General features: G+C 37.1%; 1 long non-coding RNA gene across 1 annotated transcript; it reads right to left on the bottom strand.

Annotated features, from left to right (window-relative positions):
- Positions 1-8,615: 8,615 nt before the first annotated feature.
- Positions 8,616-20,717, bottom strand: LOC125690424 (uncharacterized). Its single transcript, XR_007375665.1, has 4 exons — positions 20,632-20,717; positions 13,672-13,718; positions 12,942-13,004; positions 8,616-10,553 (listed from the first exon to the last, which is right to left on the bottom strand). It is a non-coding gene; the product is annotated as an uncharacterized LOC125690424 (long non-coding RNA).
- Positions 20,718-22,171: the final 1,454 nt, after the last annotated feature.

Genomic DNA, 22,171 nt, shown 5'->3' on the forward strand with positions numbered 1-22,171 from the left:
CACAATAAAATGCTTTTTGCATCCCTTAGGACCTTACTTTTGTATTTATCCAATGTTGGCACAGAAATGCATTATCATCTAGTTGGCTTAACATCATTTTCTCTAGGAAGTAAATGCTTCTGTCACATAAGGCCCCTATAATTAAGAAAAGCCCACAACTCTATACATGCAAGAAGAGCAGTAGTTCCTAGTGCATTCAAACCTGCATTGCAGTAATTTGTTTCTTTTTTCTAAACCTCTGATATAGTTAGAGAGCCAACAAGCCTCTGAAATAGCAAAACTTAGATCAACCTGTATCACTGTTGAAAAACATCAGGATTTCTGCAAACTTGACTGCAGTGCCTCATCTTCAGTATGACAGTAACGGAAGTATCTTCACAGCATGTTCTGAAAAGAAAATACGCTATATCCATTCTTTAGGTGGAGATTTGGGGTAAAAAAAGGATTTCAGCCATAAAAGTATTCCTGCAACTCTTAGGCACTCGTAAGAATCTCAGCTGAAGCCTCTTACATGTGAAGACAAAGGAAACTGCAAAATAGCAGGAAATCCAGTGCAGTTCCCTTGTTTTGAGCTTTAATAAGAAGGTTGCACTTGGTCAAGAACAACCCTGTGCATTAGTACCCAGTGGCAACAATATAAGACATAGCAACTTGATATTTCTTTTATCAAAAACATAAAGATTTGAGAAACCAGGGAAGGGAAAGTAAGAAGATTAGGGGACTGAATCAATGTGACCTAAGCAAATGGCGGATTTCATCAGCAGCATTAGTGGTTCCATCTAAATAGTACTAATAAAAACATTTGTGATTATTTGTGATTTTACTTGCAGAAGCAAAGCTGTACATTTGTTCCAAGTGTTCTGATTTTGTTCTTTGAGGTAGAAGTGATTTCAGCATCAACTAGAGACTGCAAGATGAAGCGCAAGTACAGGCTGAATAAATACTAAACCTCTAAACCTGGCTTCTCTTAAACTGTCCATATAGAATCATCCTGGAATACAGCACATTTAATGTGAGGATGTTGTCAAGTATAAAGTGACATAGAATGGGAAGTGATTAAAGAATGCTGATTATATTTTAGCTTTGACAGATAGTTGCCAGACAGCTTCTTATCAATCACCACATTATCTGTAAATACGTAATATCAAAAAGTACTAAAATCCAATTCCTGTAGCAGTCTTTGTGTCAAACTTCTCTGTTGCAGTAATAAAATTGCACAGTCAAAGTAGACAAGTACCTGCAGCAAATCTTCCTATAACATAAGAAAAATACAGTGGGATGAGGTGACCAGAAGTAAAACTATTTGCTTCAATCAGTAGCTGTAGACATACCCTTGTGTGAAGCTGATACCCAATCGCAAGACCACAGTCTACTTCGAAACGTGTGTCCAAATAAATAAAACATAGTAGTCCTGTTTGATACCTGAGAAAGCAGGCAATGTTCATCCAAAAGAGGACTTTTGTCCTCTTTTGTCTCCTAAATGAAATATGGAAATAGAAGACCAGTACTAACTAACATGCATTAGCAATAGGGCACTTTCTGAGGGATTTGCAATTCAGACGTAGTGTTTGCTTCTGCCCAGCAAACAAAGACATAATCGAGTTCATTTCACATATGGAATACCTTGCCTGCAGTCAAAGGCACTTTGTTTGGGTTAGGAAGAGAAGAATAAGCAGTCTGGAAAATGGCTCAGAGTCTGGAAAGTGGCTTTACCCAGGGCACAGGATGCATACATAGGAGAAATGTTACTCTCCAGCTCTGGACCTCACCAGCTGTTTGGATTGGCTAATGCATAACTAGAACAATCAAAGTTCTGTTCCACCTCAGAATACCACTTTCCAGCAGTATCCACAGGCCAGAGTGACAGCTAGAACTGGCTGACTGTAAGGGGACTCACGCAAGTAAATATGCCAGCAGGATGTAATTCAAGAGTTCCCCTGCTCGAAGATAAGCTTTCCAGGTTCCACTGTGCTTAGGGCTATTTCCCGTGGGTGATTTCATGCAAAGGACTTTACCAGACGGAGCACAGAGCGTGCCCGTGATGAGCACATTGTTAAATAAGCAAAAGCATTTACGCAGTCCCTGTGGCCAGTCTAAAAATAAAATATCTTCCATTAGATTTAATAGCTTGTGGAAGAAAACAAGACAACATAAAGGAATCTGATAATACAAAATAGGGAAGGGGCAGCAATATTTTTTGACATGTGGCACATTGCATGCCCAGCAGTGCAAGAAAGGCATGTCACTCAATGCTTTTGATTGAGGGATGCCATGCTGGCATGCCGTAGCCAGAAAGCCAAATTGTCATATGCCTTCCACTTTACTGAGATGCCATGCTATGGAAAACATTGTGAGCATGAATGGAAACCCCTATTAACAGCCAGACCTATGTAGGAAAATCTGCCAAAGGAAAAAGAGAAGGATATTGGGTCAATTTTGTTGGCTTTTTTTTACACAGTGAATTATTTAGCTACATTTAGATCATTTGATGAAAAGCAGAATCCAGCACATCCAGGCAAACAATAGGCTTTTTATGCATATTTCCATTTCAGGAGACATGTAGTTCTGCAGTCTTCTGTTCAGACTCCTTTGAGCTTGCTTGCAAAATCCCATCATTCTCCCTCTATGGTTCAGAACCTATATTACCATTTGCAGAACTTAGTGTTTAGACCATACGAGGCAACGCAGCAGAACAGAATTCAGATTTGGCAAAAAGAACTTAAACAAATTTTCCTTGTGGCAATCAATTAAGATGAATACCAACTTAAAGTCTATAGCAAGTAAATAAATTAATAAATTAGTGAATTTATTAAATAATGCATACTGATCTGATACAAGAAAAATATACTGCCTTTTAAAGATGTCTTTCAGGTTTGAAAAATTAAACTCTGCAGGGAGATGACTCTTCCGTGTTGTTGTTTTTTTTTTTTTTCTCATAGGAATTTACTTGTATGGTATTCACACTGAAATCCAAATCTGAGCTGGGCTGTCTACTTTTATACCCATTGGCACAGTCTGACTTGAAATAATCCAAGTATGAGAATCTGACCTATACTGTTTGCTTTTATAAACTGTGGACGTGTCTGTTCAGAAATTCCATCAGATTGGCAACTCTTCTATATCAAGGTAGAGTTTTATGCATGACCTTCATCTTGCATGATACTCTGGCAATAACATCTACCTGAGAATAGTCTGAACCAGACCACAGAAATGCTAAAAGGAGGATGGAGGAGTTCCTAAAAGCTTTACAAAGGACATCTCGATGATATATGTCACATAGTTAATGATGCAGCAAAACAGAAATACTTCAGACATGTTTTCCAATGAGACACATCTTCCTAAAAGAGAATTTTATAATGAAATCTTTGGATATGTTTTCAACCTTGGAAATATGCCATCCGCAGACAGCAGAGATTTCAACTCTTAATCATCTTCCAAAAATCCTTTGATAGATCCACGTCTCCTGAAGCCCTAAGAAGGTTACTCCTTATGAAACCATATCATTCATGCACTTTTGAAGGTCAGGGCATAGCATCCCATTTCCATTTAACACCCGTGCTTCACTTCAATGGAGTCAAGATTTCACTTTGAGACCAGAAAACAACTTTGAAACTTTGAAAGCTGTATTAGTAGGTCTAAAAAAGATGGCTCTAAGTATGGAAGTATATAAACATCAATATGTATACTGCAAGTGTGATGAGCAGATAATTATAGAAAAGTCAATTTAAGGAACCTCTTACTTGTCAAGCATGTGAATGTCAGCATCTGTACATTATTTGTTTTGGAAAAAAAATCAATTATTTATCTCCTGAATCAATGTCAAGACTTCATTCTTTGTTTTGCTGATTGATGCTAGGCATATTTTTTTTATCCAATCAACCTCTGCCATGAAGATCTCATGTAGTCATTTTAATGACACTACTCACATACCTGCAGTAGTGTGTGGTGCAGAAATATGTTTGAGATACGGAGCTAAAGTACTCAGAACCTTTCAGAATAGGACTTAACTCTTGACCTCAAAGATGCTTCAGTGCTACCTTTAAAATCATTAAAATTATCAGTATCATACCTCTTGCAAATTTTAGTGGAGGTTTTTGTGTTTTTTGGTAAATACTTTATGTCATTGTGGAATTAATTTTTTGGAGAAAGACAGAATATTTTATGGCACAAACACCCCATATCTTCCTAGATTTTCTGCAGATAAGACTATTAAGGGCCTTGGTGTGTTAAACTAGATAGATACAAATAGGGAAACAATGCTTCATGCTTCAATGAAGACAGTGCTTCCTGTAATTTTGAGCTGCTCTTCATGCTTCTTGGAGGCAATAACATTATACCAAAAAGAAACACTGAGAGATGCCCACCTGGTATTCGCTGCCTCTGACACTACAGTGATGGTTATGGCATATTATCAATGCACAAACAGCTCAGTAGTAGTGAGTACTGAAACCCTCACTGCTCTCCATCCTGGGAGGATTGCTTGGAGCAGGCTGAAGTTGTCCTGTAGGAGTTCCATGAGCCATTCAGACCTAGAAAGTTTGGCCCACTCAACAGCAGTGTTTGTGCATCCTCCTCAAACTGTCACATGTGCAGATCCTAATCACTATCATCAAGGGAAGAGAACGTTTTTGACTGTAAAGCAGATGAGAACAGAAAACAACTGTCTTTGACTCTTCATGTTTGCCAAGAACTTGATGCATTTCCCCCAGTATCAGGGATTTCAAGCTCTCAGTTCCACAGAGCCAAACACTGTAGGCTTAAGGAATGCTTTTGGTTTGCTTGGCTGAGATCAATGAAGCTTCTATATTCAGAATTCATGCTGAGGTGCATTCTCTGAAGATACGAATAGTGCATAGGTCCACTGCTGTCTGCAAAATGTAACCTATGTAATTCTGTAGGAGATCTTATTTGCTGCTTTGAAGAAATATACGGTGGACAAATACAGGGATGAAGATTAAATGTATGAAAATGCAGATCAGGATACCTATCAGAAATAACCAGGCAATATGTGTGGATTTCTCTAATATCCCATGTAGATAAAGAAAAGATTTTCTAGCTATTCAGATAGGAAATTCCTCCACTGCAGCACTACTGTAGTGGAAGACATAGGACAAAAAATAAGAATCCATTAAAATGTGTCCCAATCTCTAACACTGATGTCCTATGAGGATCTGTGTTGCAATTTGTGTTAGTTTGTCCCAGTTTGCTTCCCTAAATATTAGTGTTTGTAGCTGTTTTCACTGTTCATTTGCTTCTTCTGTGTGCCTCTTGCTGGGTGTTTTCCCAGCTTAAACTACGTGCTCTTCACAAAGGTTCTCTACAGAAATTATAGCAAAGTATTTTAAGGCATTAGGCATGGAAAATATTTTTCTAACCTTGCATCACTATACCTTTCTTAACAAAGGCAATGAACCCAGTGTTTCAATTATAGGTCTTACACAAACAATTGGGCAACAAGCCAACAATTTTCATCTCTATATTCCAGGACCAGCAGCATTTGTTTAGCTATAAATTCAAAGGTGATGTATGTTATGATGTTCTGTTGTGACTAGGAAAATAATTGCCATGTTTAAACCCTTTCTCATATTAGTTTAATTCAATTTATCACTTCCCAGTTAATCTCCAGAGACAAAAAACTGATGAAAAGTAGTGAAATTAGGCATTTCTCATGGGAGATGCTACTCTACTCATTGTTTTTCTTCCATTTCAGCAGCAATGTCACACATTTTACCTCTATGCAAAATAAAAGGTACAGATTATGTGAGGGGAGCATTACAGTCATGCAACATCTGTCTTTTTCCTCTTACCTGGAATGTTTAATGGGTTGTTCTCTCTTTTCTGTTCTAATATGGTCACCAAGCATGGGGAAAAAAAAAGTAAGATAGTAAAAATAACATTTCATAATGTTCCTTTATTAATTCTGCATGCAATTTTACTGTCATTTTCTCTTTAGGCTCTTTTCATTTGATGGCTTGTCATCATATGTGAAAGTAAAGTAAAGTTATAGTTTTAAAACTGTATACTATTAAAATAATTAAAAAGCAGGCTTTCTTGGGAACTGTGCATCTTCATGGTTGGATAAAAGTCTCTCAGGCATTTGCCAAAAATCCAGTAATCTGGTTTTCGCAAGCTTCTTTCCAGAGAAACCTCACTTGAGGTACACAGCTACTTGAGGTAGATTCCTTGGTTATCAGTGGTCCAGAAATGCATGGTTAGCATTTCTGCAGAGACAGATAAATAATCCTTTGTCAACTGTAAAGTCCAGTGTCTTGTTTTCATTTGCGTTCATCCATAGTGTTCTGGAAGGGACAGGCAAGTAAGATTTTTCCTCTACTAGCCAAACATTAATTACTTCTGCAATTTTTTACTGCTTCTAAGGATTTTTCTTTTCCTTTCTAGGATGTCATGTTTGAAAATGGATCAAAAAGAAAAAAAATTGATCAGCTCTTTCAATCAGCTGAAATGAAACAGTACAGTTAGCACAACTTAAATCTGGTATAACTGTAAACAGTCCCTGCACATGCTTTCATGGTGTGTTGCTGACAGTTTCTTAAAAGCATGTCTTAGAGAGGCTGAAGAAAATCCACAGCCTGTAGCACTGCTCTTCTTTTCCAGAAGTTAATGATCTGAGCCAGTTTCTCAGTTTGCATAGTGAGAGAGCCCAAGGTAGAGAAGAGTGACAGCAAATGGTTTTATGCTGTCAATAGAAAATTTGATGCCCGGATAAGGCTGCAGACTGTTAAATACAGTTTTTCAAAACAATAGCCAGTTGTATGAAATGATAATACACCAAACGTGATAAAAGTTATGTTGCCCTGGACTTTGTGTTGATGACCAGTACTGAGGGACTACAAACAAAAAAGACTGCCTGCTGTTGGGAGCAGTGGGAAACACCATGTTTTTCAGCTTTACAGTTCTGTTTTTCTGTTTTATTACCCTGTGATCAATGGAGAAAAAGTTTAAGATAATGCTATCATCTGAGCTTTTATTTCTTTTCTCTAATAAAAGAAGTCTATGTTTAAGAAATTAAGAATTAAGAAATTGTTATCAGTAGAAACTGTATTTAATGTAGAAAAATAACAGTCTATCCAAATCATACAAGAAGATATAAACAAATCCATGTAAATAATGGAATGCGTAACCTGTGAATTAGAGTGACCCTTATCCAACACAGTTTCTGAAACTGAGGGTTTAAGCCATCTGATATGGACTAGCACGGCTCTTACCCAAGCATTTCAGAAAAAATACACACTTTAAATCTTTATTTAAAATATCACTACTGCAGAATCACAGCGTTGAAGGGGTTGGAATGAACCTTGGGAGATCATCTAGTCCAGCTAATATAGGTTCCCTACAGCATGTTGCACAGGAAAGCATCTAGGTGGATTTTGACCATTTCTAGAGAAAAAGGTTCCACATCCTCTCCCAGCAGCTTGTTCCAGTGCTCTGTAACCCTTATAGTAAAGAAGCTTATTCTCATGTTCAGATGGAACATACTCCTATGAACATACATTCCTCAGGCTGTGGCTCATGAAGCCCATGGTCACATAAAGAAGTGCTTCTAAAAAATTTATATTTAATAGTCATGCCTATGTGCAATGCCCAATGGCAGGAGAGCTGCAAAAAGTGAGTCATTTGGCTTTGCAACTATTTTGCAGCTTCTCAGACAGAAGCACCTTGAACACTGCATTGAGCACAAACTGACTTCTCTCCTTTGGCAACTACTGTTTTAACACCGAGGTTTTTTCCTTACATGTTGTACAAAGAACTGAGTCAAGAAGACTAAGATTTGCTGTTACAGGACATGGTTAAGGTCTTCATTGAGTCATTTCTTTCTGTTGTCTAATAGCAAAATCTTTAATAGATGAGAAAGAGAGCAAGAGTTACATGAACCACTGAAATGCTGTCTTAAAAATAGGTTTGGGCTAAGGAGGACAAGATGCTTGCAAGATATTTTCAGCTATTTCACTGCCCCCAAAGGACTGCTGCTGTGCACATAAGCCACCTAGCACTCAGACATAGCCTAGCAGAGAGTTTAAGTACATGCAACACTTGAAATTTATGACCTGTTCTTTTGATGTTCCCACTTTAAAGATGTTTATACAGATAGACATAGTTCAGGTGAGTAACATTTTTTTTTATCACAGATATTGGAGTTTTGTTTTAATTAACAGCACTTTTGCCACATAAAATTATAGTTTGGAAGGAGCTATTAATTTTTTTTTTTTTTTTTAATTAATATAGGTTGAATTTGTTACAGACATAGCTTACCAGTTTGGGAAGGTGCAATGGGTTGCACTTGGAAGAATGAAGCCTGTGCTTCCATATTTAATAAAAGCTTCAGCAAACCACTTTATTTTTCTTCTGTCACTCCAGTGGACAGTACAAACTGCCTGTCTTCTGTAAGACAGCATTTGCCACACACTCCTGAAACACCCTCACATTGCTGGTCGCCCTGCTTCTTCTGTGATGCTTCCCTCTGTTACCTACAGGTTTACGCCAAAGGTCAAGCAGCATTTGCTGGTACCTTATAAGAGCAGGAATCTTGGTTTATTCTATCTCAGGATATGAAGAGTTGCATCTTTCTGTACTTTGAAAACTCCCTGGGGACAGAATGTGATCCATGCAGAGCAGACGCGGTCATCCTTCATGAGGTTATTATGTTTAATACCATGCACATTAAATAAAAAAGTAATGAGACCATTTCTGAGAAGAGTAAATTTGCTTTTATGAGACTAGGGATTCTATTCACTCCAGCAATCTATCGCTTTCTTAATAATTTACAACACAGATTAGAGATTAAAGAAGAGTTTTCTGTAGACGTAAATAAAATCAGTGCAAATTGGTGACAATTAACGGTGATGTTCTTATTATATTCCAATATAGTAAGTAAACAGTTCTTCAGAAATCACAGCATGGTTAACAGAAAAGTATCTGGTTCACAGAGCTTACAAGTCTGTCCTGAAATAATGCCAGATCTTATGTTCATAAGATCTGTTTGTCTGCACTTGCTATGTGACACTTGATCCCACTGTGGTATTGCACTTCGGAATGGAAAAAACCCAACAGTTTAGTTAGGCTTTTAGAAAGCATTAGCTAATTATAGTTTTCATAATCTCCTTCATTTGGAACTAGTCTCCTACTTGTCATAGCTGAGATTATGCCTCCTCTTGAAGCATCCCACACGTTCATTTGCTGGATACTGTTTTTCCCACAGATATGTGTCTCTGATCTCTTAATTCTTTTAGTTTATCTTAAGTGAAGTAGTAGATTCTGAACTATTTGCTGTTTTATTTTTTCCATGATTGATTTCAGTACAGCTTAAAAATTCAGAGAAAAAAAAATCAACCATTTTTCCTCACAGCTCTTCTGTGTGCATCTTAATTCAAATGTTATGAGTTCTAAAAATCATTGCACAACAATTTCCAAAATTCCCTAAGTGATGCCCACATGTCTCATTCTTCTTATCTTTAGCTCTGGATGTATTCTCCACACAACAACTTTCTGTATCTGATCATAAAAAATAAACAGAATAATCAACTTTTGCTGAAACTCAATATAGTTCTTATCTAGTGTTCAAATATTTTTCATAATGACAAGAAATGTTTTGTAACTTTTCAGATAAAATTTGAATCAGAGAACCATAAAAATACTTGGTTTGGGAGGAAACTCAGAGTCATCTAGTCCAACCTCCATAACAAATAGCAACCCCAAAATATCTCATATATGCTTCAGATCATGTCTTAGAATGACATATATAGTTTCACCTAGTTTATGATCTGCCTGGAAAGTTTATTCTTTAAGATGCCTCATTTCATTTCACTTACTGATATAAATTTTGGAAAGAAGTATAACCAGTGGTCTCACTAGTTTCTGGATGGAATGAAAATACTTCCCACATGGTTGGTCATGGATATTCTACATCCAGGTGTATCATATGCTGATGGAGGATAATACTGAAACAATAAGGGAGAATAAGACTTTTGAAGTCCCAAGCTTTACACCAGATGAGATTAACATTTCTACAAGAACAGCTGATTTTAGTGCAAGGCAACCACAGTGTTACATGAACAATTAAGGAAGCATCCAGAGGACTATCTATGTAATAAAAATAGTGAATAGACTCTGTGGATGCTGTGACAGAGACAGAAAGATCAGAAAAAGAAAGACCTGTCTTCAGTTGACATGAGTATCTCCATTGATGTACCAAATGGGAATTAGGAAGGACAGAATTATTTCATTGCTAATATTAAGCAGTACTAAGATAATGTTGTTCTATGTATCTGCATTAGAGATAGTGGAGGAGTGCAGGTGAGGGAGACACAGGCCACAACACCTGCCGAGACAGGGCAATCTATGTTTCCTGCACCTATTTCCTATCCATTTTCCAGTTTCGGTCTGTCTCCATTTTCCAGTATGCACATCTCACAGTCCTTTTCTGCATCCCTTCCAATGCAAACCATTCTGTGGTTTTGTGATTCTTCATGTCCTCCTTTTCCTGCTGGCATCTTATAGCCTCCTTCCCAGGCTCTTCACAGTTTCTTGTTCAGATTCTAGAATGCAGAACCCAAAATACCTTTATTAGATCTGTTTTCTTGTCACCTCAGAAGTTGCCAGAGAATGCTGCTTATCAAAATCATGTAAGGGGTTTTTATCTGTCACTGGAAAAAACAGGAGACTATAGTCATGACGAATAAAAGCAACTATTTTTTTAAGACACTGTTACTGGGAAGAGTGAAATTGGGAAAAAACTGCAAAGAAACAGAGGGAATTTGAATTCTTACCAGAAGTAAGATTATCGTGCCAGGTAAAGATGTTTTTCTAAGCTAAAGGGACTCTTCTGGGGCTTCCTGCATCCCTGTTCTGTCAGCATGCGAAGTGATGAGAAAGGCCAGGGAGCTGGTAAGGGACATGGAGATCTTTTCAGGATTTCTTCTTAACTTCTCCAGGGAAGTAAGTGTAAATGTGCAAGTGAGCTACGTTTCACCTCTCCCTTCACTAACATCTTTCTGTCTGTTGTCAAGATTACCTCATTGGCAACTTTCCTCCATCTCATTCTTTACCTTATTTCTTTACCTTATTTTTCAGGCCATCTCTGCCCAGTAGAGGGCTGGTACACTTTTCTGTTTCTAAACTGCAAGGTGACCCACAGTTTGTTCTGTTGATCTGGTACTCACAGTTTTCCTTTATCTGTTGCCAGAACACTGGAGTTAATGTGTTTTGGTTTTTTTGCTACTTGAGAGAAGTAACTAGGTTGTATGGAATGTTATGGAAGACAGGTCTGGTAGAGATAGGGCCAGCACATCCTGACATTTTCAGAGAATGCCTTGTATTGGAAGGGACCTTGAAGATCATTACTTCCAACCTCTATGCATGATATTTTCAAGCACAGCAGACATTTATCAGAAATTTGAGAAAGCTGATCCTCATTTCCCAGTAGAAAATATGCAATGACTTAACATTAAAAGAAAACCACTTCCTCTTAGCCCCAGTCAGTATCAGGGGACTCATCTTCATCCCATGGCACTTTTGGTAGTGAAGGTGGTTCTGGACTAAATATATGCATTTTCTTGCAGATATCTCGCTCAATTTCTGTATAATCTGTGGATTAAATCTTGATCATTTAATCACATTCCTGTACTCCCAGTTTACATACTGCCATGGCCCAACTGGAATTCTCTTTGCTTCACTTCAGTAAGAACTCTACACAGGCCTAAGGCAAATGCAAACATGCAATTTTCTGAAGTGCAGATGGACAAATGGCATGTCTGCAGGTGGTGGAGTTGGTCTAATGGTTATGGTGTTCTCAAGAATACAGTGGCATTCCTGAAGATATTTCTGTTTTTCAACAAATGAGATTCTTAGATTACAACAGTTACATTGCTGCAGGTTTTGAACATGCCCTGACAGTAAAGGAAAGATACTGAAAAAGGAGATTTTGCAGCAGCCATGTTGCCCATCTGTCATCAAACATCTGGGGATGTTTGGATACAGCTACAAACTGCATTGTGTTTGTGGAGTTAATGAGGAGCAGAAAGAAAGAGAATGCCACTAACAAAATAGCATCTTTTGAATGCAATTCAGTGAAACTACATCAACAGTATGAAAATGCACATAGGTACAGATTTGCATATTCCATTTGTAATAGGATTGCATTTGTTACTCTAGAGGCATTTTTTCTGTATTTCAGTAGCACAAAAGAGAAATACATGCACAGAAGTGCTGCCACTGAAATTGTTTTTTTTCTCCTATTCACTTTTTATTAAAAAAACACTTTATGTAAATTCAAGAAACTGTAATAGAGTCACTGCATCCCTTGCAGGCTCACAGAAATTGTTTTTCATGAGTGTTGCCAATGCAAACAGTGAAATTAGAGGATATGCTAAGTCAAGCTCAGAATATCCAGCCAGAAATACATCCAAATACAACCTTGAATGAAGTTTTAAGCAGTATTTAGTGAAAAATGTTTAATAATAATAAAAAGAAGCAGCTTTCAGTAAGTATTTGTTTTCCCACTGCTGTTTTGGTAGAAGGGTTAGCTCTTTTCTACCCCTTGTTTCTGAAGAAAGCATTAATTGTATGCTTTGTCACTGACAGAAGAAAAAATACTCCTCACTTTTTCTGATTTTTCATTGCATGGAATATAGCTTAGTCTCTTAAGAGACCAGAAACAAAAGAACATTCTCAATTTGCCAGCACAGCTCGCAGTAAAACAGAAATGAACACTTTCGGTAGCACTTTTACAAATGTTCTCATGTCAGAAGTTGCTTTCAGACAAAAACCTCACCCTCTGAAAACAACTATTTTAAAAGATATCAATGAATTGCTCCATGTTTCAGGTCAAAGGTATACAGTACACACGTTTCTGACTGCTGTCTCTTCACTGTGCCCAAGCAGGCAGCAGAGGGCACAGCTCCCACAGCGCAGATATGTGACCATACCTCCTCCTGTTCAAACGTCTTCTGACTGTTGAAACACTGCAGGTTCCACAGTGAGGGAGATCTCTGAAAGAAGATGTTTATATTGCATTATTTATCCAACAATAAATTACGTACAGAATCGCAGGCTTGAATGTGCCTAATAAAATTCCCAGAACACAGGAAATATCAAGGATGAGTGGGGCATTTATTTAAATAAATATTTAAATTGTACAGAACGCCAAAAAACAGAATACACTTGAAACATAAAAAATTATTTGGACAAACATCTGCTCCACACATGCAGCTCAAATTTATTCCCAAGCCATAGCAGTAACATTAGGCAAAGCTATGTTTAAACTGATCAGCAACTCCTACTGAAAGGTCTGAAGCCAGACCATTTATTATACAGGTAACAATTTTCAGCATATTTCTAGCAGAGTAATCTGATTTCAACCTGTGAACCTAAGCCCTCAAGTCTGTGGATTCTTTTCAAGGTGAAAGACAAAGGAGAAGAGTAAGCTTGATTGCAGTAGGCTTTGATTCTGTGTGTGTTTTTCCTTTTTCTGGTAAATATTTAAGTATTGGACAATCAAAAGTTTGAAAACATTTACTGTAGGGCATTTAAAATGCGCTATCATGACATATCATTTTATGTGTTATATCTATAAGCCAGATTAATTCCGTTGCAGATATATATGCTTTCTTTCCACATTAATGAACAAAGTTAAAAGGAAAAAAAAACCAACCATACCATTACTTCATCATTTCTAATGCAGCTTGCTTCGTGCATCAGTATACCTGTAAATGATAAAAAGTGTACATTTATTACCAACATATCTCCACTTTATGAGGTTTAGTTTTTTGGGTTTTTTTTCTCCCTACAATATTTCCTCATATCAAGTGATGCGTGATGGCTTGGAAGCAACCTCATTCTAGTTAAGTCCAAAGCCTTCATAACCTGCCAACTATCCTACCACAAGAGTGTCTACAATACAGATAAGACAGGATCATCTAGGATGACTGTAGCATTACAAGAACAATGGTATCTTAGCTGGACTTGATGATCTGCAGAGGTCCTTTCCAACCCCTACAGTTCTGTGATTCTGTGTGATTTTCTGCATACAATAACTAAAAAGTGGTGCTGTGAAAGCCAGGGAAAACTTTCTGAAACTTTCATTATTTTGCAGGGCTTTTTTTTTTTCACAAATGAATGCAATCTCAAGATTTGTGGTGTTTGATGCCTCAAAACTGAAAACTTTACATTTTCCTTAGATTTAATATTTTTCAGAATATTTTCTACTTTTTCTGGCTGGTGACCTTAAAATAAGAGTACTTTCAATTAATTCCTATATTATGTTTGTGTTTACTTTCACACTCATAAATAAGGTCAACAGGCATCTTGCTGTAAGTTAAACACATCTACAGTAGTTCACAGATTTAGAGCTTTAGACATTAAAATTTGCCCACATTGATTTGAAAGCCAGGGATTCACTTCTATTTATACTGTAAAGGTTTTGCCAAGGATATCACATTTCTTTAAGCCCACTTTCCTGGAAAGGTGCTAACAGTTTCCCTGTGGAGTGTAGATAGCCTAAAATGTGGAGGCAATAATCAGTGGTTGATGGAATACAGGCTTGTGTTTTAAAAAGCCTTCTTGTTACCTCAGCCTTCTTACATCTGTGCTTCTGTGACATTTCTTGTGGTTGCTGCTACAGCATTTTATTCCCAGAGTTCTAATGCTTTAGTCTAATTTGATAGTGCCTGGACCACAAGCAATCCAGAGGATTGCACAAAAGCCACAAAAGTAATGATAAGATGCTTTAAATCATATTATTTTGTTTACATTTATAGATATACTTCAATCCCTATTGCAATTTGTGAAAACCTTTTACTTTGGAAAAAAAGCTCTTTGAGTTCAGAAGTCTTTCTATCATGATGTTATGAAAACCCTTGAAATATTTTTTTGTTAGGTGGAAAGGGGACTGCAAAGTGCTGTGCAACAACATGCAATGTCGTGATATCACCTATCCTTCCTAAGCTGCATCATTTTACCTCCTGAGATTTAGTTATTTGGAGAAAAGCTAGTTGAACAGCCAAATTGGAATGTGAGAAATTAAAACAAGCAGTAAGGGTTTATTCAAAAAGATACTTGTTTCTTTTCCTTTGCATTCTGATTCGTAAGTTTTTAAAAAGACCCCCTTCGTAATAATACTGCTTTATCAATATTCATACAGCAAAAAAATGATATTGTTTTCAATAGTTTTTAAGTTAAAATTCTAAGAACCAAAAGCACTTTAATTAAAGAACACAAATAATTAAATAATTTAACAGCAGTGATAGAGTCATAGTTAAAACTGAGGTGCACTTAAGGAGTATAAAAAGGTGTAAGGGAAGGAATCATAAGCCAGTTGTGTTGGGTTTCAAGAAGCAATCCAGTTGTCCTGTCAGTCAACCATGCTGTGCTGCACTGAAATCAGAGATATAGAATTACTTTAGAGCCGGGCTGATGAGACAGTAAAAAGGTCATAACTCTAAAATCTGGCTCCTCTTCCAAGAGATCACTTTACTGAATCTCTGCCATGCTCACCTCGCACAGAAAGAATATTTTTCATAGTCAGAAAATTGACATTGATTATCTGATCAAGCAAAAGATACTGTGGCAGTTTTTCCACAGTATATTCCCATTGCATCTATCCAACAAGACAAGATTTATATTTCCCTTTCCAATTATTCTTAAAACTTCACTTCTTTCTTTGTTAGTAAGTACAAAATAATCTCACTCCAGTTTGCTATATTGTTTTTTACTGACTTTCTTTTTTTTTAATTACATTATGCCCATATCATGCTAGAATGCACCATCTCTTTCACTCACATTATGCAGTTTCAGATCTCTCTGATTTAGTCTTGTCTACTTGGTCACTTTCTTTTTTCTGTGCTTCCACGGGTAGTTCTTGACCACTGACAAGAAGATCTTTGCTACTGTTCATATCTAACTCTCTTTGACTACTACTACAAATGACCAATAGCAGACAAGAAATTGGCTTTTCCACTCTGCTATGAGTGTGACTATCTGCAGTTGATTTGCTGCTCTGGCTTTCACAGGAGTGAAGGAGCTTGTCCTGCATTATTTCAAAGAAACAGTGATAACTGATGTTAGATCTGGTTAAAATTCAGTATTTCTGTTCTGCAAACTGTATGAATTTTACTCTTGGCTGCTGATTTTCCTAAGAAAAGCATTTAAATGTGCTTTGATTCACAAAATGAGAAACGCTTGAGCCTTGAACAACTATGGCCAAATTCTCAGGCTTAGATGTCCCTCCAGGACCCCTAGCAGTCCTAGAAGTCAAACAGGGAGAGACACTTATGGGCCATTAATAACCTTTAACTCACAGCTCAAAACCCAGATTTTCTCCTCACTGAGAGGGACTGCTAGTCCCAAGTGCCCAGGACAAAGTGGCCATTTTGGGCCTCCTGGCTTGGCTGCCATACAGTTCCAGATACATTGGCTGCATCTTTTTATTGTGTGATGCCACATTTAGTTTCCAAAGCCTCAAAACTTGGTCTCTGACAGCAACCTGAGTCTGTTTTGACACTGAACATGGTACTAATTTAGCACAGACACTCTAGAAGGTGGCAATCAAGGCTACGGCTGGCCTCCTGCTTCCCCACACCCCTGCAGGGGTGCTGAAGCCTTGTGGTAGGACCTGTTACCGAGCTTTTCAAAATCTCTCCAAGTCAAAGCCTGGCCAGGCCCACTAATACTTCCTAATACTTCAGATTGATCTGCCAGTTTTGCTATTTTCGTTTCTCACATAGTTTACATAACAAGGTTTTCCAAGGACTGTAAGTTGTGTGCTTTTCACATCAAGCAGAAATGTGGTGATGAAGTGAGACACTGAAATCTGGCTGGGAATCTTAGTAATCTGGCTAAGAAACTGGATAGGAACTAAGCAGGTGAAGCTGTTTCTCTTTCAGCAGAGGTCTAAAGTGGTTCTTTTCCATTCTTGTAAGGCATAATTTCAAACAACAACAAATTACCAGAAAATCGGTTCTCGGCTATGGCTGAGATTCACCTAAAAGCTATTATATTTTTAGACATCAGTGCCACGAGTTCTACAAGTTATATAGCGTTACTTGTACAATAGTATCTGTAAACCCCAACGTCAGCTATGGACATCTGCAAAGGCAGATATCAGTAGCTTTCTATTACTGAGAATAATCTGTAAGAAAAACAGGAAAATACCATTGGGCTCCATTCCTGCAACTCAGGATGACAAGGCAATGCTCACACAGTCTGTGATAAACTTTGTTTTATAGAGAAATGATGATTACGTACGCTCAGTTCAAATGTTTACAAATATAGATAATAACACAACTATTTAACTATGCTGCAGTATTTATCAAGCATACACTCCTAAAAATACAATCACGCTTTCAAGCGTGTATGATAGAGAGTTTAAGCCAGACAAAATCCCATACTTAGCTTTAAAACAGAGTCAGAATGTCATATCTTACTGATGATAGACGTGACTGTATGTGAATGTTCTTGAACTGCAAAATAGCACCTACTTCAGGAGAAAACTTTGGAAGCTGGGCTTCATTCATGCACTTAGTCAGGTATTGATCTGCAAGAAGATTGTCTTGAAGATTCCCAGCAGTACAAAACTGGCTTGAGACCATTCCCCAAATATCTGAAGGACTTGTAGGACTTGATAGGCTTTGGATGACCTTTTTTATTAATCATAGCATTGTTGATATTAATTTACACAGCTTAAAGTAGAAATCTTCATTTGTTTATTTGTTTTAGGACCTGATCAGTGGCACAAGTTATAACTTATTGCCAATGGAGACCATCAGTCTCCTGTTGATATTAAGACCAAGGAAGTAAAAAAAGATGCATCACTGGGACTTCTCAAAATGTCCTGGAAACTTTCCACATGCAAAGACATTTTCAATGTTGGACACTCATTCCGTGTGAATTTTGAAGATAAAAATAATTAATGGGGTTAGTAAAAGGGGGATCTGAAAAAAAGCACCAGAGATATTTTCCTTCCATTCTCTTATTTTTCTAATTCTTGTTGAAAACAAGATTAGATGACCTTTAGGTGTATTTATAAAGCTTACGGCATGCTTTCTAATTTTATGATTTCTACCAGTTGGCAATACCTGTAAGTGCCACAGAAGATCCAAATTACGTCCCATAAAAGTAAGACTTGTTGGCAAGTTTCTAGTGTTTATGGCAAAAAAAATGACTGATAATTTCCCAGCAGAAAACATCCAGTATAATAACCGTTTTGGGGAATAGAAGGTAGAAAAAATTTTCTAAACATAAACATTCAATTGCTTTTTGGTTTTAAAGCATCTTGATGGAGGAGATTTATACATACATAAAAGTTAATCACAACATACTTGCTATGAAATCACTTGGGCCCAAATTATTTTTCCTCTAATGATCTTGTTACCTTCACAGCAAGGGAGGACAGTCCTTTGTGCTACTTTGTGTTTTGCAAACACCTAACGAACATGAGGCACATAACATTGTGCACAATGAAATACAGGTGCTTGTCACTATCCTAGGAATCTATACACAAATGCATATGTAAGCAAAGACTTTATGATAATGACCAATAAACACTATCCAAGTATACCTGTGACATCTTATATTTTAAATTCATAAAATATAAATGGATATAATTGTTACTCTGTAAAGAAAGAGGCCTTTAAAATACTCTCACAAATAATAAAGATTTTAACGGGAAGTTAATTTCACAAAGTAGGACTATTTCTTCTGCAATTACTGACATACAGTCAGTATTCCTGGCAAACCACCGCTTTTCTGTATGCTTTACTGTATGACTTGAATGTCACAAAGTCTTTACTGATTGATGCCTTTGTTGTATTCTGTGCATTTGCAATGCTGACTGGTAGATATGTTGCTGGAACCTAGACTATAGCAGTTTCATTTCTGCTGGGGCCAAACTGATAAGCAAGGCTCAGAGCACACAAGGGATGGAAAGAAATATGCCTCAGAGGTGGAGTCAATGAAAGAATAGCCAAAGTCACATTTTCAAAATCCAGACACATCCATTAGTACCAAGGGGAGGGGAGGGGGAAATAAGCATGGGTAGATTGCATTGCATTGATGATAATTCTATTTTGCAAAAGCAATAGTATACTTGCATGTAAAAAGTTGACTTCACAAGAAAGAATTAGGGTTTTATGGTCAGTACTTATTAAGCTAAATTTATCTGACCTGCATTTAAGTAGTGAAATAGGGCTGAAAGCTGCAGATACAAAAGTAACACCAGCTAAAGGTTGAAAATTTCAAATATGCAAATACATTCATCTTGTTACTAAATCAGCTGCTTTGTAGAGAGTCTGATCGCCCAGTGCCCTGCTATAATTGTAGCTTGAGCTCCTCACAGACGAAAGCATTCTGATTATTGCAATGTGGGTTTTGTTGGCTTTTCAAAAACAGCTGATAAGATGGAAACACAGGAGAAACTAATGAAGAGAAAAGGTAGGAAAAGTTATCCAACAAGAACCCCAGCAGCTGTTAAGCACATTTACTGTTTTCACATAATGAAGGAAGATCTGTTTTACAGATAACAAAAAACACCTCTGAAGTAACAAATTTTTGTTTTCTAGTATCTTTGTCCTGCTAACAGTTATCAGCATTCCAAGCAAACAATTCATGCTCAATCCATGTAACGTTATCCTTTGGCAGGTTTTAGATTTTGGGAGTATTACATACGACATGACAACCTAATAAAAACAGATAATTTGTTCTTAATTTAGGCACGTGGAACACGCAGCCAGAAGCGCATTCCTGACAGGAGATTTTCTGCTTTGGAGAGTGCTAGAGCTATCTCATTTGATACAGACAAGATAAGAAAGGGGTGTCCCTCTGGAGTTGCTTCCTGCCATAAATAGATAGTGCACTCAAGCAGTGTTGAAGCAGCACTATGAAGTGTTTATTAGTTTGCCTTGAGGCAATGCTTTAAATGATTTGTAAACAGTAAAAATAGGTTGAAAAAACTTGTTCCACTTTAAAATATACCAAAGTACTTATTAAATCAGAACTTTAAAATTCTAGGCAATATATGATAGCTTCCATGTTGTGTCTCTAAATGGCAGAATTTCCTCTTGCAATAGAAGAAGTTTAGGTACTTTTCTGGCCATGTTGCTGAAACACGAAACAAATGGTTCTGTTCTACAAATTGGAGTTACATAGTTGGTAAAGAATTGTGAAGCATATTAATGGGTGTGAAGGTAGATAATGAAGGATACTATGATTTCCACATTCTTTAAGTTTTGGAAATTTATATTTCACATAAAAAAAAATAGCACAAGAGATAATAAGCAATGTATTACACTTAATAAAAGTTCCTTAAAATGCTACTAAAGCAAGTACTAGCAAAACTGAGAAGTTGTAGAAATATTCATGTTGAATGCAAACCATCCAATGCCATTATACTTATGAACATCAATGCCATTATACTTATGAACATCAATCTTTTGCAGTAAGACTAATGTGTATAAACATTGCACCATGTGTAAAAAGTGAATACACTCCTCAAAATCCTGTTTAAGCTATCACATTTTTAAACATATGGAAGAGAAGACATGCACTGAAGACTGTTAGCAGTAGGGTTAGAAAAAAGCATATATACCTATTAAGCTGGGATTTTCCACTTCTTTCTGTACTTACCCCGAAATTGCTTTTGGGAATATTTGTAGTTCTGCCCATTTGAAGATACTGGCTGGATATGGGAACTGACAATGCCTGAACAATTCAGCAGAACACCATAAATAAGCCGGCGTTTGTAAGCAGGTTCTCAGTTTCATGATCAGACCCTGAGAGTGCAGAGTGGCATTTCTAACAGTTGTACTCAAATCCCAGCATATCTTCATCATAGAACCAGCAGAAATGATTCTTTTCAATTGCTTTTCAGCTTCATCTCATTAACTGGAATGCAGAGAAGTATTCAAATGTAGCCGAGGCTTTCTATAAGTCGGATGACTTGGCAATTCTCACTGTTTTCCTGAAGGTCAGTTAACGACATACTAATAACATGTGCATTTCTCTTTCCTTATCAAAACTGCACTCAGTGATGAGGACTAGAAACAGCATATCGTTTGTGTTAGATCAGTGGAGATGACTGTCTGTTATCCCAGCTTAGACAATATTGCCAACTTTGCCCATCTCTCTACGCAGACGTTTAGCCCAAATCCACATTTCATGCACAGAGCTTTCAAGAAGAGCTGTGCTTTGCAGGCATGCTTGCTTGAGACCTTGTGGAATTTCACCCACCTTTGTAACAGGTGGTGCTAACATTTCGTGTTTCCACTGTTTACAGTGATGTAAACTTTCACAGAAAGATAGTTTGAGCCACATGTGCTACTACAATCAGAAAATAAAATTTTAAAGCACCATGCCAAGAACTCTTGAAGCCATGCACAGAGTCTACTTGGCCTTTTTTCTGAGGCAGCATAAAATAATCCACACTAATAAGGAATTCCTTATGTTAAATTAATGTCATAAAACAATATATTATTATTATATACACCAAAATATAATTACTCATAGTCCACATTGTAGAAAAATACCGGCAAAATCACCTTTCTGAATGCTTCCAAAGTGAATTTGAAGGATAAACACAGCTCTTGTAAAACAGAGCCATCATATACTTCTGAATTACAGATTAGTACTTGTATTACTCTTTGCATCATGCTAAAAAACAGAAGCAAAACTTCTTGTTATTTTCACAACAGTTCTAAATTTATCTGACTCACAGTGGGTTTGCAAAGCTGATCATATCAACATTTTAAAAGCTTATTCTCTGTGATGTTAGAATAAACCTTCTGTCAAGAATTCAGGTTTTTAAAACTATTTTTTTTTTAATTATTACTTACAGCTTGATCCGTGCAATGAAAACCTGACGGTTGTCTTGAAGGCCTTAGATTCAGAAAAGACTGAAGTAAACATCATCACAGCCTGATCATAATATGCTGAATAGTTAAATTAAAATCCATGCTGTTTCTCTTCTTCCTTTTTGAAGACCTCAGATTATCATAGAATCATAGAATCATAGAATCATAGAATCATAGAATCACTAAGGTTGGAAAAGACCTAAAAGATCACCCAGCCCAACCGTTCACCCATTCCCAACAGCTCCCACTAAACCATGTCCCTCAACACAACATCCAGTCTTTCCTTGAACACCCCCAGGCTCGGTGACTCCACCACC

This window comes from Lagopus muta, chromosome 3 (genome assembly GCF_023343835.1).
Source record: "Lagopus muta isolate bLagMut1 chromosome 3, bLagMut1 primary, whole genome shotgun sequence".
In the NCBI taxonomy this organism is placed as follows: Eukaryota; Metazoa; Chordata; class Aves; order Galliformes; family Phasianidae; genus Lagopus; species Lagopus muta.